This window comes from Ranitomeya variabilis, chromosome 1, assembly GCF_051348905.1.
Source record: "Ranitomeya variabilis isolate aRanVar5 chromosome 1, aRanVar5.hap1, whole genome shotgun sequence".
In the NCBI taxonomy this organism is placed as follows: Eukaryota; Metazoa; Chordata; class Amphibia; order Anura; family Dendrobatidae; genus Ranitomeya; species Ranitomeya variabilis.
Window position 1 is genome coordinate 1,051,516,159 of NC_135232.1, and position 17,674 is coordinate 1,051,533,832.

The 17,674-nt window shown below is 43.7% G+C and overlaps 1 long non-coding RNA gene across 1 annotated transcript in view; it reads left to right on the forward strand.

Moving 5' to 3' along the window:
- Nucleotides 1-2,123: 2,123 nt before the first annotated feature.
- LOC143785666 (uncharacterized) overlaps nucleotides 2,124-17,674 on the forward strand; it is a 50,749-nt gene continuing 35,198 nt past the window's right edge. The window contains exon 1 of the long non-coding RNA XR_013218052.1: nucleotides 2,124-2,863. This is a non-coding gene — a long non-coding RNA (uncharacterized LOC143785666). The remainder of the gene's footprint in view (nucleotides 2,864-17,674) is intronic.

Genomic DNA, 17,674 nt, shown 5'->3' on the forward strand with positions numbered 1-17,674 from the left:
TGCACACGGGTCTGGGGTAATAGAGGGGGCAGCATGACCTCCAGTTAGGTGCAGTCAGGGGAAGGCTGGAGAGGCAGCTGAAGAGAGGGGTCTCATTTTTATTTTTACTATATGGCTACATTTCCTTCCCAGCGTCACCCCGTACTGCGCCTGTCGCCTCGCTTTCACACATCGCCAGGACAAGATCTGAGGAGGGGAATGGGGTCTTAGTATGCAAAGTCTGGGTCAGAACAGGCCATCAATCCACAAAAACGTTTCCTGGATTTCTGTGGAGCAGACGGTCCATCCATGTGTATAAAAGACAGCGCTCTATGTACAATCCCTGGCTGCTCCGCGCACTGAACAGGTGCCCCCCATAGACCAGCACACTGCTCTCCTGAAATACTCTGTGCTGCTGTCACCCTGCTCCCTCCACCACATATCTCCCAGAATCCTTGCTGCCTGCCATCCTCTGTGACTGTCTACTGGTCAGTATAACTCCGCAGTCACCAACAAAATGGCTTCTCACTGTGTTCACAGCCATGTCAGCCGACTCCGCCCATAATTACTGCAGTGCCGTAATGTCAGCTAGTTGTACACTAGGTTTTTGTCAAATGTCAGTAGCTGCTCCCCCCAGTGTTTAAAAGTGGAAATGCCAAACCTATTAAAATTATTTTTCATATTTTACTAAATTATAAACAAATGATAATATTTTTTAAGAAAATGTAAACATTAATTCTTTAAGTTTTCTCAATCGTTGGAAATTTTTTTTTTTTTATGGCACCTTCCCTTTAAGTCAAGCTCAATTTTTGTGTTTTTTTTCATGCTATTCTCAGATTAAGGCCGGTGTCCCACTTGCAACTGCAATGCGAGAAACTCGGGCGAGTCTGTCGCCTCAATACCTGGCACTGCCAGCGGCACTCGGGCCGGAGTGTGCGGCTGCATGTATTTCTATGCAGCTGAATGCTCCGGTCCGAACCGCAGGAGTTTCTCGCATTGCAGTTGCATGTGTGACCCGGCCTAAGGCTGGGTTCACATTGCGTTCTGCTCGTCCGTTAAACAGACTACGTTACACGGCGGCATAACGTGGTGTAACGTAGTCCGTTAACACCGCCATTGACTGCAATGTTGGACGCATCGCTAGCGCACGCCCACAATGGGTTGAGTGACGGACCCTGAGATGCGGGCTGCAGCGTTTCCGGGTCCGTCACCGCTAGCGCAGATAGAGCTAGCAGATGCTCTATCTGCGCTAGCGGGCAGCCATACCGGCACTTGTGTTAACAGCAGCCCGTTAACGTGTGTGTTGAACGGGCTGCTGTTAACGCAATGTGAACCCGACCGAAGTATCAAAAACCTGGTGACAGATTCCCTTTAAAAGTGGACCAATTCATGAATATAAAACTGCATACAGAGTACAGCGAGAATATTAGTGAGCCATCACTGCCACCTAGTGGTAGAATACTAATACTACATGTATCAACTTTTTATTACATTATTATTATTATTTATTTATTTATTTATTTTTAGAGCATCATTGATTCCATGGTGCTGTACATGTGAAAATGAGCTACATACAAAATATAAATTACAATGAAGAAACTAACAGTGACAGATGGGTACAGAGGAGAGAAGACCCTGCCTTCATGGGCTTATACAAAAACGAAAGTAGAAAAAAACAACAATCAAGGAAGTCCAAATTAATGAAAAAATACAACAAATATTTATTAATACAAAAGATTAGGGATTAGATTAGATTAGTTTGCATATGTTTCCTTGGTAGTTCTATATGGTATATATGCATTTGTGTATCTTCTGTATTGTGAGGGATTTTCTCCTATCTATATTTTTATAATTATGTGTATTTTCATATATTTATATGTACATACATGTGGGTGGGCTGTGGATATAAGATGGGGTAATGTTTACATATATGTATTGTTGATTTATTGATATATATTCACATTGATATGTGAGTTTTTGTATATGGGGTATATATAAGTGCTGTATAATTCCGGCTAATACGATTGGCCTCTGTAACCGGATTTGCCATGTTTGTAAATATTGCCGTTAAGTATGTTTATGCCTTCATTGTTCAGTCTAGCAATATGTATAGCATGCAATGTTTTGTCTATTATTAGCACTTATTGTTGTAGTTGCCCTTATGTAAAATGGCCGCAATGTGTTCATGGTTGTGCGCAGGCGCCTCCTTTCCCATAGCCGTGTGCCAGCCTCCTTCTCACGTCCAGCGCCTGGTCACATGGGGGACCCCTTTTTTCCAGCTCGGACAGATGGGGGGTGCATTGTGCGTGGTGACGGGGATGGGTGGCGCGGCGTGTAAGTATGTAGCACATTTCCAGCTGGTGGTGTGTATATATATACACACGCCACGCTTCCTCCACACGCCCCCTGAGGAAGGAGCTGTTAGCTGCGAAACGCGCTTTGGGGTAGGGCTATTTGCCTTCCATGCCTGCATTCACTAGGTATGTACCATGAATTTAATTTTTGGGATAATTGTCAGCATATTGATTATTGAATGATACTGCACCTGCATGAACAGTGTAGCTGTAGATACCTGCCGCAATGCGGTTTGACATTATGGTGTTGCAGGGGTGGTTGGCCAATTTAGCCCTTTCAGTATGGCCATTGTGAGCGTGCATTCACTTCCCATTCATGTCATTGCACCTGGATTTTTAGGTTTTAATTCTTATTCAATAAAGGTTATATATATTGATGGGACTCTATGACTGCTACTGTGTTTTTTTTTTTTTTTTATTAGGATTGACGTCAGCAGCATGATCAGGTGACCTCATCACACTCCTGCATGTCGCCTTGTCCCCAGGAGTACAGGTGGTCAGAACTTCAATTATACTTTTGCCTGAAAGATGTGAGTGCAATTCCATGCACTGGACAGTCCTTTTAACTGTTCTCCGATGCGGCTGTCAGTTTAACAACCGACTCAAAGAACTGCAAATTCTCACTCTTAGGCTATATGCACACGTTCAGGAAAGTGTGCAGAATTTTGCTGAACAAAGCCGGACTTTTTCTGCAGGAAGTCCACACGTGTTTTTTGCGCTTTTTTTTTTCGCGGATTTTTCGCGTTTTTTTCCGGGGCTTCCCAATGCAATAAATAGCTGCAAAAACGAAAAAAATCCGCAAAATTTATGAACATGCTGCGTTTTTTACCGCAATGCTTTTTTTTGCACAAAAAAACACAGCATGGGCACAAAAATTGCGGAATGTATTAAAAATGATGGGATGCATATGTATGTGGGTTTTTTTAGCGTTTTTTCCACGGAAAACGGACGAAAAAACGCAAAAAATCCTGAAATTGTGCACATAGCATTAGGGGTGTCAAAATGCTGCCCATTGGGAGACATTTCAGACAGCCGCATGAGGTGGTCCGACAGCGCCCTCTGCGCCAGGGTAACATGACCTGCAAGTCCTCCCTCTAAACCACCCAGTGTCGTCCCTGAGTTTTTGCACATGTTGTCATTTTAATTTGCACCAAAGCATTGCACACTGATTCAGAATCAATACTTCCCAACTGGACAGATTGATATCTCTGAATGTTTACTGGTTTGGGGTTATATTGTGATGTACAAGTATTCATTTAAATAATTTTTGAGCAGCGTACAATTTTGGAATGTTTTTATTATTTTTCCTAATAAAGGACTTGATAAGCGCTGTTCACTGTAAAGGGGATTTCCAAGATTGAGGCAGATAAGCTCATGTAATACACATACAGTGTGAGGAGTCACATATAGAGCGACTGCAGAAATTTGTCTTGAGTTCGGAAAACCCCTTTAAGCTGTATCGCAATGTGATTATTCAGCGTAACACTCCGCGCTTTCAGAGAAAATCTGCTTGACGTTACATTGTTTGTTGCTGCGGCCTCTGTCATGAATTGCATCTAATCATTGCAGTGTATACCAGGGCCGGGACCAGGAGTGTTGGTGGCCTAGGCAGATGAAGCTGACGGTGCCCCCCACATCCCACCCTGATGACCCCTCAGTAAAGGAAGGAGTTCAGAGACTTGGGTAAAAGGACCTCTAAAGTACCCCATCTTTTTTACCAAAAAATAACAGCAAAAGAAAAAAAAAGTGGAGTACTTTAGGGTTGAGGCTCAACAGGGAGTGTGATTTCAAAGTTCTATATAGAATCATTCATTGTTTGGGAGCCATTTACACAATACACAGGATAAATAGCGATATTCACCCCTGACGTCCTGTATTTTACATGTCAGACCCAAAGACAGTAATGGAAACTAATATGACTTAGCTATAATGGGGGGCGCTTGGTTTTAATTAAAGTGTCCATCATTTGGGTGGATGCCCTAATGGTAACTAAACAGATAAAGGGATACGGATATGTATGATTGTATTTAAAGTAGCACTCCTCCTCCTCCTCTTCCTCCTCCTCCCATTACAGTTTTATTCTCTTAATACATTGCAGTCATCATATTATATAGCATATAACCATTTCGTACTATTGGATTAATAATGGATAGGTGTCATAATTGACGCCTCTCCATTATTAATCTGGCTTAATGTCACCTTACAATAGCAAGGTGACATTAACCCTTCATTACCCCATATCCCACCGCTACACGGGAGTGGGAAGAGAGTGGCCAAGTGCCAGAATAGGCGCATCTTCCAAATGTGCCTTTTCTGGGGTGGCTGGGGTCAGATGTTTGTAGCCGGGGGGGCCAATAACCATGGACCCTCTCTAGGCTATTAATATCTGTCCTCAGTCACTGGCTTTACCACTCTGGTGGAGAAAATTGCGCGGGAGCCCACGCCAATTTTTTCCGCCATTTAACCCTTTATTTTACAAGCTACAGCGCCCAAATTTTGCACATACACACTACTAACATTAGTAGTGTGGAATATGGAAAAAAAAAGGGATATGAGATGGTTTACTGTATGTAAACCATGTCTCATATCATGTCGGGTTTGAGAAGGAGAAAGAAAAAGCCGGCAATTGAATTACCGGCTTTTCACATATCTCGCGCTGAATTAAATATAAATACAGTATATATAAATATATATACAGTGGGGCAAAAAACTATTTAGTCAGTCAGCAATAGTGCAAGTTCCATCACTTAAAAAGATGAGAGGCGTCTGTAATTTACATCATAGGTAGACCTCAACTATGGGAGACAAACTGAGAAAAAAAAATCCAGAAAATCACATTGTCTGTTTTTTTATCATTTTATTTGCATTTTATGGTGGAAAATAAGTATTTGGTCAGAAACAAAATTTCATCTCAATACTTTGTAATAAATCCTTTGTTGGCAATGACAGAGGTCAAACGTGTTCTGTAAGTCTTCACAAGGTTGCCACACACTGTTGTTGGTATGTTGGCCCATTCCTCCATGCAGATCTCCTCTAGAGCAGTAATGTTTTTGGCTTTTCGCTTGGCAACACGGACTTTCAACTCCCTCCAAAGGTTTTCTATAGGGTTGAGATCTGGAGACTGGCTAGGCCACTCCAGGACCTTGAAATGCTTCTTACGAAGCCACTCCTTAGTTGCCCTGGCGGTGTGCTTTGGATCATTGTCATGTTGAAAGACCCAGCCACGTTTCAACTTCAATGCCCTTGCTGATGGAAGGAGGTTTGCACTCAAAATCTCACGATACATGGCCCCATTCATTCTTTCATGTACCCAGATCAGTCGTCCTGGCCCCTTTGCAGAGAAACAGCCCCAAAGCATGATGTTTCCACCACCGCGCTTTACAGTAGGTATGGTGTTTGATGGATGCAACTCAGTATTCTTTTTCCTCCAAACACGACAAGTTGTGTTTCTACCAAACAGTTCCAGTTTGGTTTCATCAAACCATAGGACATTCTCCCAAAACTCCTCTGGATCATCCAAATGCTCTCTAGCAAACTTCAGACGGGCCCGGACATGTACTGGCTTAAGCAGTGGGACACGTCTGGCACTGCAGGATCTGAGTCCATGGTGGCGTAGTGTGTTACTTATGGTAGGCCTTGTTACATTGGTCCCAGCTCTCTGCAGTTCATTCACTAGGTCCCCCCGCGTGGTTCTGGGATTTTTGCTCACCGTTCTTGTGATCATTCTGACCCCACGGGGTGGGATTTTGCATGGAGCCCCAGATCGAGGGAGATTATCAGTGGTCTTGAATGTCTTCCATTTTCTAATTATTGCTCCCACTGTTGATTTCTTCACTCCAAGCTGGTTGTCTGTTGCAGATTCAGTCTTCCCAGCCTGGTGCAGGGCTACAATTTTGTTTCTGGTGTCCTTTGACAGCTCTTTGGTCTTCACCATAGTGGAGTTTGGAGTCAGACTGTTTGAGGGTGTGCACAGGTGTCTTTTTATACTGATAACAAGTTTAAACAGGTGCCATTACTACAGGTAATGAGTGGAGGAAAGAGGAGACTCTTAAAGAAGAAGTTACAGGTCTGTGAGAGCCAGAAATCTTGATTGTTTGTTTCTGACCAAATACTTATTTTCCACCATAAAATGCAAATAAAATGATAAAAAAAAAGACAATGTGATTTTCTGGATTTTTTTTTCTCAGTTTGTCTCTCATAGTTGAGGTCTACCTATGATGTAAATTACACACGCCTCTCATCTTTTTAAGTGGTGGAACTTGCACTATTGCTGACTGACTAAATACTTTTTTGCCCCACTGTATATATATATATATATATATATATATATATATATATACCGTATATATATATATATGTGTGTCTCAATGACATATATATATATGCACACTGTATATATGTTTTAACGAACATTTGAGCACATAAATCCATTAGATGTCAGTTTTACAAGCCTGCGAGAAAATATTGCAGTACGGATGCCATACGGATTAAATACGGAGGATGCCATGCGCAAAATACGCTGACACACCCTGCCTACGGATGACATACAGATCACTATTTTTGGAACATTTCTGCGTATTACGGCCGTAAAATACGGAGCGTATTTTCATACGCTGAGTGTGACGCCGGCCTTATACAGAGCTCAGCATTCAACAAAACTGGTAGATCCGCAGCAGATAAAACAGGTTTTAATCAAAACTGCCACAGCCAGTAAAGTAAGTGATAAATCGCTGGAATCAGGGTCTCTGCCCCTACAGCATGCTGTTCTTATATGTGGTAGCAAAGACTTGGTGACAAATTCCCTTTAATAGTTTTTCTGTATTACATATTCATGAAATGTGTTCTACACGTTGTGTCGCTGCTATAGTCTACAGGTGGTTTTCTTGCATTTTTTACAGGTGAATGATTACTGATCTTACAGTCTATCTAACATCCAGGCAAGTGATTCCCTGGCAGAAACATGGATTTCAGAGCCCGGGTCAGGACAAGTATTGTGCTCTGCTGAACCATGGACCATTCCATTAGCATTCCCTGAGGTCCCCCCACCAGTCCAGTATGGGATCCCCTATTCCCCAAGAAGATTTATTGTATTATAAGGAAATACCAATGTCATTATACTTTTTGCTTTTCCATAAAATTAAGAAAAAAAACCCTATTAAACCCCCAAACAACAATACTGGAAATGTTAGAGATGCTTCTTCACACGATAATACTTCCCTCCCACTTATTGTAGCTAAAGTCTCAAGTATATTTATTATTTAGGGTAAGTTCACACGAGGCTTTTTTTATGCTTTTTATCCAAATTTCAGCTGCATTTTATAGTACAAGCTTGTTTTTTTTGTCAGCAGTATTTTGTGCTTTCCATGGTGTTTTGCGCAATAGAGAGTGTCACTTCTTTCATGTTTTTTTCAGCTTTTTCACCCATTGACATGAACAGGTGGTGAAAAAGAACTGAAAATCTGCAGCAAAAATGCAGGTATCTGGTTTTGCTGTGTTTTTAGTGCCAAAACCTGGTAGAATAGAACTTTTTTTTTGCACTAAACTTTATCAGCATGCACAAGAGACAAATCTAGCATGCCATAAACACAGCAAAAAAACGCAAGAAAACCCAAGCAAAACCTGATTTTTTCTCAACTTCTTTCCTGCCAAGACATCAGGTCTTGCTGCAGAAAAAAACGTGTAGTGTGAACTTACCCTAACACAGCATTGTGAGGCTAGGGCTCCAAAGATGGCTGGAGGTTTGCCTTCCAAAAAACCACCAATTACGGCCGGTTTCACACGTCAGTGGCTCCGGTACGTGAGGTGACAGTTTCCTCACATACCGGAGACACTGACACACGTAGACCCATAAAAATCAATGCATCTGTTCAGATGTCATTGATTTTTTGCGGACCGTGTCTCCGTGTGCCAAACACGGAGACATGTCAGTGTTCGTGGGAGCGCACGTATTACACGGACCCATTAAAGTCAATGGGTCCGTGTAAAACACGCACCTCACACGGACGGTCTCCGTCTGGGGTCCGTGTGCGTGCAGGAGACAGCGCTACAGTAAGCGCTGTCCCCCCCACATGGTGCTGAAGCCGCGATTCATATGTTCCCTGCAGCAGCGTTTGCTGCAGAGAAAATATGAATAATAGTGTTTAAAATAAAGATCTATGTGTCCGCCGCCCCCCCACCCCCTGTGCGCCCCCCCGCTGTCCTGAAAATACTCACCCGCTCCCACGTTGGCTGTCACTCCTTCCTCTCTGCCCCGCGACTCCTACTGTATGCGGTCACGTGGGGCCGATCATTTACAATCATGAATAGTCGGCTCCGCCCCTATGGGAGGTGGAGCCACATATTCATGATTGTAAATGATCGGCCCCACGTGACCGCATACACTAGAAGCCACGGCCAGACCAGGAAGGAGCGAGGGAGGCGGGTAAGTATTTTCTGAACAGCGGGGGGGTTGGGGCGCACAGGGGGAGGGAGGGCGGCGGACAGATAGATCTTTATTTTAAACACTATTATTCATATTTTCTCTGCAGCAAACGCTGCTGCAGGGAACATATGAATCGCGGCTTCAGCGCGATGCAGGGTACCAAACGCGTGGGTACCACACGCTCCGTGTGGTAACCACTCGCCATACGGGCGGCACAAGTGCCGCACGTATGGCCTACGTGAGTTCCCAGGCACACGGACACGGATAACTCCGGTACCGATTTATTCCGGTACCGGAATTATCTGGATGTGTGGGACAGCCCTACAGGTGTTTCTCACAAAATTAGAATATCATCAAATAGTTAATTTATTTCAGTTCTTCACTACAAAAAGTGAAGCTCATATATTATATAGAGTCATTACAGAGTGATCCATTTCACGTGTTTATTTCTGTTAATGTTGATGATTATGGCTTACAGCCAATGAAAACCCAAAAGTCATTATCTCAGTAAATTAGAATACTTTATAAGGCTACGTTCACATTAGCGTTGTGCGACGCAGCGTCGGGCGCCGCAGCGTCGCCGCATGCGTCATGCGCCCCTATATTTAACATGGGGGCGCATGGACATGCGTTGTGATGCGTTTTTTGACACATGCGTCTTTTTGGGTGCACGCGTCAGGGCGCACAGGACGCAGCAAGTTGCATTTTTTGTGCGTCCTTTTTCATACAAAAAAAGGACGCATGCGTCAAAAAACAATGCGTTTTGCATGCGTTGTGCGTTGCGTCGCCGACGCAACACACAACAACGCAAATGTGAACGTAGCCTAACACCAGCTTGAAAAATTAATTTAAAATCCAAAATGTCCTACTGAAAGGTATGTTCAGTAAATGCACTGAATACTTGGTCGGGGCTCCTATTGAATCTATTACTGCATCAATGCGGCGTGGCATGGAGGCGATCAGCCTGTGGCACTGCTGACCCCGCCAACAGACACTGTGACAAGAAATGTTTTTTTATTAAAAACATCATCCCGCTCTGGATATTCTGACCCAAAATTACCCCTCTTTCCCACTAAATACCCTTCATCCTCCGTCCCCTTTTTCTCACTCCACCATTGACCACCCTGTAAACCCTTAAGCATTTCAAACTGAACCTCTCATCCAGTCCCAGTCATGAGGGGCTTTCTTCTCATTTTCATTTGTCTCCAGCCCCTTAATTTATTTCTCTATGGGACTGCTCTGAACTCACATGTATTTATTATGTATTTAGTAGGGCTCAAGGGAGTTATTGTGATCGCTACACATCAAATCTGTAGATGTGTTTACAATTCAGACTTTTTTTTTTGGGGGGGGTAACTTTAAAATACAGTAATGATAAAATATTGATAATGGTCCTGCCTAGTGAGAAGTTTATTTTACAGACTTATGGAGAAAGGCACGATGCCAGGCATTCAAGGGTTAATTCTTTGAAATACTGAGAGGGACTTTCTAGCCAATGAACAATCAGCAATAAACATCTGTGGTAACTACGGCAACTGTGCTGATGTCATAAACACACATATCTATGATACAGGAGAAGATTCCAGAACCACCAGTCATTCAGCCGTATGAGGAGCCGTACTTGATGTGTCTGGAGACCTGGAGCTTCATCACTCCACAGGGGGAGGAAGGGGACACCGCCTAGCCAGCCAGATCAGCCATACCGCCTAGCCAGCCAGATCAGCCATACCGCCTAGCCAGCTCAATCAGCCATACCGCCTAGCCAGCCAGATAAAACTAACCCTAGCGATCAATGGGGTGACAGATGTTGCAGCCAGATCTCCCTCACGTCCGGTACTCGCCACCTTCACCTTTATGTGTACGGCCTGGAGAGGTCGCATTAGGCTTCTCTATACCAAATATGACACAATGTACAAATTCTGGTACAATTTGCTGTTATGTGTCGGCATTAACCTTCTAAGCCCAAGGGAAGGGCAGTCCTCCAGTCATCGTTCCCTAGAGGTTTCCACCATGGGGTTTTTCCTCTCCTGAGTGCTGAAGGACGATTCTTCGTGAGTCGGAGGTTGTGCCATTTTCAGTGTCTCTTTCATAGTAATTGGCTGATTCTAAATTTGAGACACTGAAAGAAATAATAATAATGAGATTTGGAATAAAATTCGGTCAATTTATCATCCAATAAAAATGTTTTGTGTGTTTCTTTCACAATCTTGGGTTGGGGAGATTTCCTTGAGAATTAGGATCCAGCATCTATGATCAAGTCATGAAGCCAGAAATGGAGTCGGAGCAATTTTAACCCTGTGCTGGAAAACAGGACGGAGCAGAGATCACAACGTGTTACTGCACAATTAGCACAAGTTCACACTCTTCCTTGCATTCAGATAATGGGGAGACTCAGAGCCGGACTGGGACTAAAAAGCAGCCCTGGCACACACAATTCACTAGCCCACATACAATAAGTGTCCTCAACCCGAATAATAGAACACTGACAGGTCGTGCAGAATTTTGCTTTACTTGTTACACCCCTTGCTTAAATATGTTGGATATCCACTTGTCCACTACTCAGACAACCCCTTCTCAATCCAAATGTTTTCCCCTTTTAAATTAATAAAATATTTACTCACCTCCGGTTCCGGCGCCGTTCCAGCAGTGTCGGCATCCCTATAGCAAATCAGCGCTGGCTTCACTCTACCCGCCTTCCGACATATCACATACATCTGGAGGAAGAGAGAGCAGCAGCTCATGTACAGTTAGGTCCATATATAATTGGACAGAGACAACATTTTTCTAATTTTGGTTATACACATTACCACAATGAATTTTAAACAAAACAATTCAGATGCAGTTGAAGTTCCGACTTTCTGCTTTAATTTGAGGGTATCCACATTAAAATTGGATGAAGGGTTTAGGCGTTTCAGCTCCTTAACATGTGCCACCCTGTATGGACCTAACTGTATGTGTCACAGGCTGAGTACAGACAGTTATTCACTGACCGGCCGCAGGTGTCCTGTCCTGAACTTACAGCCTCACACTGTATATGCTTATGAGGTTGTTAATTTTGGGTCAAAATAACTGTGGCCAGTTTGTGAATGACGGTCTGTACTCGGCCTGCGACACAGATGTGTGAATTGCAACTTTAATTGAATAAATTGTCTCTATTCTTCGATTAACAGTCTGGCAGTGTACCATTATCTCTCACAATATCAGACTGTAACAACACATCCCTGGGAGAAGGGAATAGCGACGCCCAGTTGTCAGTTAGGTTTATGCTACACTTTTTGTAGTGCTGCATTCTGGTTTTAACCATTGAGCGGCAGTTGAAGTTTTTCACACTATTAACCTGCAGATATGGGGTTAATCTGCAGGTTAATAGCAATCTAAAGCTGTGCAGCCGACAGTCCGGCTACCAGGTGGAAATGACCTTTATTCCTCCTGGCGGCCTCCGGCTTTCAGTCATAGAGTACGGCTGCAGCAGCTTCAGGCCGGCCTCACACTAGCGAGTTTTACGGACGTAAGAGCGCAGAAACTACGTCCGTAAAACTCGCAAAATAAACGGCACAATTATTCTCAATGGGGCTGCTCCTATCAGCCGTATATTACGGTTCAGTATTATACGGCTTTCTACGGCCGTACAAAATCGCAGCATGTTGCGTTTGTCAGTGTATTGCGCAAAAAAATCGCTAATGAAAGTCTATGGGGGCGAGAAAAATACGGATTCCACACGGACCAGCAGTGTGACTTGCGAGAAATACGCAGCGCTGTTAGTGAAAAGTCGGTAATTCAATTGCCGGCTTTTCATTTCTCCTGCACAAACCCGACATGATATGAGACATGGTTTACATACAGTAAACCATCTCATATCCCCTTTTTTTTTGCATATTCCACACTACTAATGTTAGTAGTGTGTATGTGCAAAATGTCAGCGCTGTAGCTGCTAAAATAAAGGGTTAAATGGCGGAAAAAATTGGCGTGGGCTCCCGCGCAATTTTCTCCGCCAGAATGGTAAAGCCAGTGACTGAGGGCAGATATTAATAACCAGGAGAGGGTCCATGGTTATTGGCCCCCCCGTGGCTAAAAACATCTGCCCCCAGCCACCCCAGAAAAGGCACATCTGGAAGATGCGCCTATTCTGGAACTTGGCCACTCTCTTCCCACTCCCTGTAGCGGTGGGATATGGGGTAATGAAGGGTTAATGCCACCTTGCTATTGGAAGGTGACATTAAGCCAGATTAATAATGGAGAGACGTCAATTATGACACCTATCCATTATTAATCCAATTGTTGGAAAGGGTTAAAAAACACACACACACATGATTTAAAAGTATTTTAATGCAATAAACACAGCGGTTGTTGTAATAATTTATTGTTCTCTCAATCCATCAGGAACACCCTCGCTTGGAAAAATAATAAACGCACAAGATACATACCCTCTCTGATGAACTGTCACGTCCCACGTAGTAATCCATCTGAAGGGGTTAACTAATATTACATTCACGAGCCCTGCTAAATGCAGCTGTGCTCCGTGCCTGTAATCCCCGGTGAATGAATGAAATGTAGGTCATTGACCTACATTTCCTTCAGTCGCGGTGAGGCGCCCTCTGGTGGATGTTCTCATGAACTGCAGCCTGGGAACTTTTTCCCACGCTCCAGGTCAGATGAGGACATCCACCAGGGGGCGCATCACCGCGACTGAAGGAAATGTAGGTCATTGACCTACATTTCATTCATTCGCTGGGGATTACAGGCACGGAGCACAGCTGCATTTAGCAGGGCTCGTGCCTGTAATATTAGTTAACCCCTTCAGATGGATTACTTCGTGGGACGAGACGGTTCACCAGAAGGTATGTATCTTGTGCGTTTATTATTTTTCCAAGCGAGGGTGTTCCTGATGGATTGAGAGAACAATAAATTATTACAACAACCGCTGTGTTTATTTCATTAAACTACTTTTAAATCATGTGTGTGTGTGTTTTTTAACCCTTTCCAACAATTAGATTAATAATGGATAGGTGTCATAATTGACGCCTCTCCATTATTAATCTGGCTTAATGTCACCTTCCAATAGCAAGGTGGCATTAACCCTTCATTACCCCATATCCCACCGCTACAGGGAGTGGGAAGAGAGTGGCCAAGTGCCGGAATAGGCGCATCTTCCAGATGTGCCTTTTCTGGGGTGGCTGGGGGCAGATGTTTGTAGCCACGGGGGGGCCAATAACCATGGACCCTCTCCTGGCTATTAATATCTGCCCTCAGTCACTGGCTTTACCACTCTGGCGGAGAAAATTGCGCGGGAGCCCACGCCAATTTTTCCGCCATTTAACCCTTTATTTTAGCAGCTACAGCGCTGAAATTTTGCACATACACACTACTAACATTAGTAGTGTGGAATATGCAAAAAAAAGGGGGATATGAGATGGTTTACTTGTAAACCATGTCTCATATCCTGTCGGGTTTGTGCAGGAGAAATGAAAAGCCGGCAATTGAATTACCGGCTGTTCACAGATATCGCGCTGAATAAAATCTAAATACAGAATATATATATGTGTCTCAATGACATATATATATATATATATATATATATATATATATACTGTATATGTTTTCCCGAACATTTGAGCACATAAATCCATTAGATGTCGGTTTTGCAAGCCTGCGCGAAAATCTCGCAGTACGGATGCCATACGGATTACATACGGAGGATGCCATGCGCAAAATACGCTGAAACACCCTGACTACGGATCAATATTTTGGGAACATTTCTCTGTATTACGGCCGTAGTACGGACGTATAATACGTGGCGTATTGTCTTACGCCAAGTGTGAGGCCGGCCTCAGTCATCGCTGAGTACATAGTGAGCTGCGGCTGTAACCGTGCTCCGGCACTGACAGATGGCTGACAGATGTGTATGTATATAAACGTCAGTAAGACACACACACACATATACAGTATATGTACAGTACAGACCACAAGTTTGGACACACCTTCTCATTTAAGGATTTTTCAGTATTTTCATGACTATGAAATTTGTACATTCACACTGAAGGCATCAAAACTATGAATTAACACATGTGGAATTATATACTTAACAAAAAAGTGTGAAACAACTGAAATTATGTCTTATATTCTAGGTTCTTCAAAGTAGCCACCTTTTGCTTTCATGACTGCTTTGCACACTCTTGGCATTCTCTTGATGAGCTTCAAGAGATAGTCTAATCCTACCAAACCCGACAGGATATGAGACATGGTTTACATACAGTAAACCATTTCATATCCGTTATATTTTTACATATTTATCACTAATAATGTTAGTAGTTTGTGTGTGCAAAATGTGGGAGCTCTAGTTTTTAAAATAAAGGGTTAAATCACAGAAAAAACTGGCGTGGGCTCCTGCGCAATTTTCTCCACCAGGGTGGGAAAGCCAGTGACTGAGGGCAGATATTAATAGCCTAGCGAGGGACCAGGGTTATTGGCTATTGTAAGGTGACATTAAGCCTGGTTAATAATGGAGAGGAGTCAATAAGATACCTATCCATTATTAATCCAATAGTAGGAAAGGGTTAAAAATACACACACACATTAAGAATAAAGTATTTTAATGAAAGAAAGACACAGGGTTTTATTATCTTTATTGTACGCTCAATCCACCTGAAGACCCTCGATCTCCTGTAAAAAAAAATCCAAAATAAAAAAGCAACAATATCCCATACCTGTCCGCTGTACAGTCAAGTCGCACACTGTAAATCCATCTGAATGGGGTTAAATACATTTACAACCAGGAGCGCTGCTAACGTAGCCGCTCCCGGCTGAAAAAGACTGGGGAATGAATGAAAGAAGGTAATGTAGCTTCGGTGACTAGCAGTGCCGTCACCGAAGCTGCGCCCCCTGGTGGCAGAAACTCATTTGAACTGTAGCATGAGAAAATATTCAGAAAAAGTTCCCACGTTACAGTCCATATGAGGATATGCCACCAGGGGGCGCAGCTTCGGTGACGGCACCGCTAGTCACCGAAGCTACATTACCTTCGTTTCATTCATTCCCCAGTCTTTTTCAGCCGGGAGCGGCTACTCAGGCCAAAATGCAGAGCGCAGACCAACTCATCACAGCTGCTGCTCTCTGCATTGGCAGCAATCAAGAGACTAAGCGGGCTTGGGCTAAGGTTAGGGTTAAAGATACATTTAGGGTTAGAGCTAGGTGAGGGTCAGCTTTAGTGATTGGTAATAAAATAGATAAAAGAAACCACACAAAAAATGGAAAATAAAGTAAACAAAATGGAAATGTATAACTTTTTTCTTAATTTTATGGAAAGGGAAAAGTATGACATTGTTTTTATCTTAAAATACAGTGAATGTGCTTGGGGAATAGGGGATCCCATACTGGACTGGTGGGAGGACCTCAGGGAATACTAATGGAATGGTCCATGGTTCAGCAGGGCACAATACTTGTCCTGACCCGGGCTCTGAAATCCATGTTTCTGCCAGGGAATCACTTGCCTGGATGTTAGATGGACTGTAAGATCAGTAATCATTGGCCTGTAAAAATGCAAGAAAACCACCTGTAGACTATAGCAGCGACACAACGTGTAGAGCACATTGCATGAATATGTAATACAGAAAAACTATTAAAGGGAATTTGTCACCAAGTCTTTGCTACCACATATAAGAATAGCATGCTGTAGGGGCAGAGACCCTGATTCCAGCGATTCATCACTTTATTGGCTGTGGCAGTTTTGATTAAAAACTGTTTTATCTGCTGCGGATCTACCAGTTTTGTTCAATGCTGAGCTCTGTATAACCCTGCACTGTTTTGCAGTTTTTTGTGTACACTGTGCAGAGGCAGAATGCTGCCAATCAGTGGTGGGGGCAAGGCTGGATTACTTGGCAGAAAGCCAAGTAGTCCTCTAGTGATAATCTCCTGCTGATAAAACAGTGATTTTAAAATAACTACACTAAATAGCACAGTCAGTGATACATCGCTGGAATCTGATATAAAGGCCCCCAGACTGGTGTCTACTGGTTGGGCCCAGTCCTGTTGTCTGCCCTTATTCACACTGAGGTCAACATTGACACATGGTAAGGTTTAATATTAGAGAGTGTAGGACCGTCCCGATCAGAGTCACCTTGTCGTGGTGGGATGGCTTTTATGCTATTCTTGATCAAAAACAGTATTACTAAAAACTCTTATTTAGATGCACTTTTTTCTTTTTACTTATGTACTGCAGGATTTTTGCTCATTTTTTCTCTTGTAGGTTTTATGGCCAATGTCAGGGTCGGACTGGGGCACCGGTACAGCAGAGGATCCTCCGGAGGGCCCCAGCCCCTGCCTCCTTCATTTGTCCCTGCCCTGCATGCCAGTAGTATACACCGAGCCGTGCCCACTTTGTCCTATAGCCGGCACCGGCGCGCAGGCTGTATGGAACAAATGATGTGTAGTGCAGCCACGCGGCAGCTCCTTCACATCACCTGCTGCTGCCGACGCCGACTTCTATTGATCTGCTAAGAGCCGGCCCGTGCGCAGCGTGCGTGTGTGCCGAGTGCCGCCCTCACTTCAGCCGGCACAGTCAGAGACACCGCTGTGTGAGGCAGAGAGGAGACACACGCACACAGCAGCTCACCCACCACACTCACCTGGTTCTGGTACTGCGTCTCCAGCTCTTCATCATAACTTGTGGACAGAGGTGGCCTAATGCTGATTGGCTGATATGCAGCCAATCAGCATTAGTTTTCTTTGTGTGTCCTCATAGCACACCTCAGGCAATGATCTGTGCTGTGATTGGTCGGCTGTCCTGCCCAAGCAGCACAGCAATATATAGTCTGGAGCTGAGGGACATTTATGATGACTGGCTGCAGGCAGTAATGTGTAAGTAACATAGATGATGCCTGCAGGCAGCCTGCAGCATAGTTCTCCAGCCACTGAGGTAGTTAGT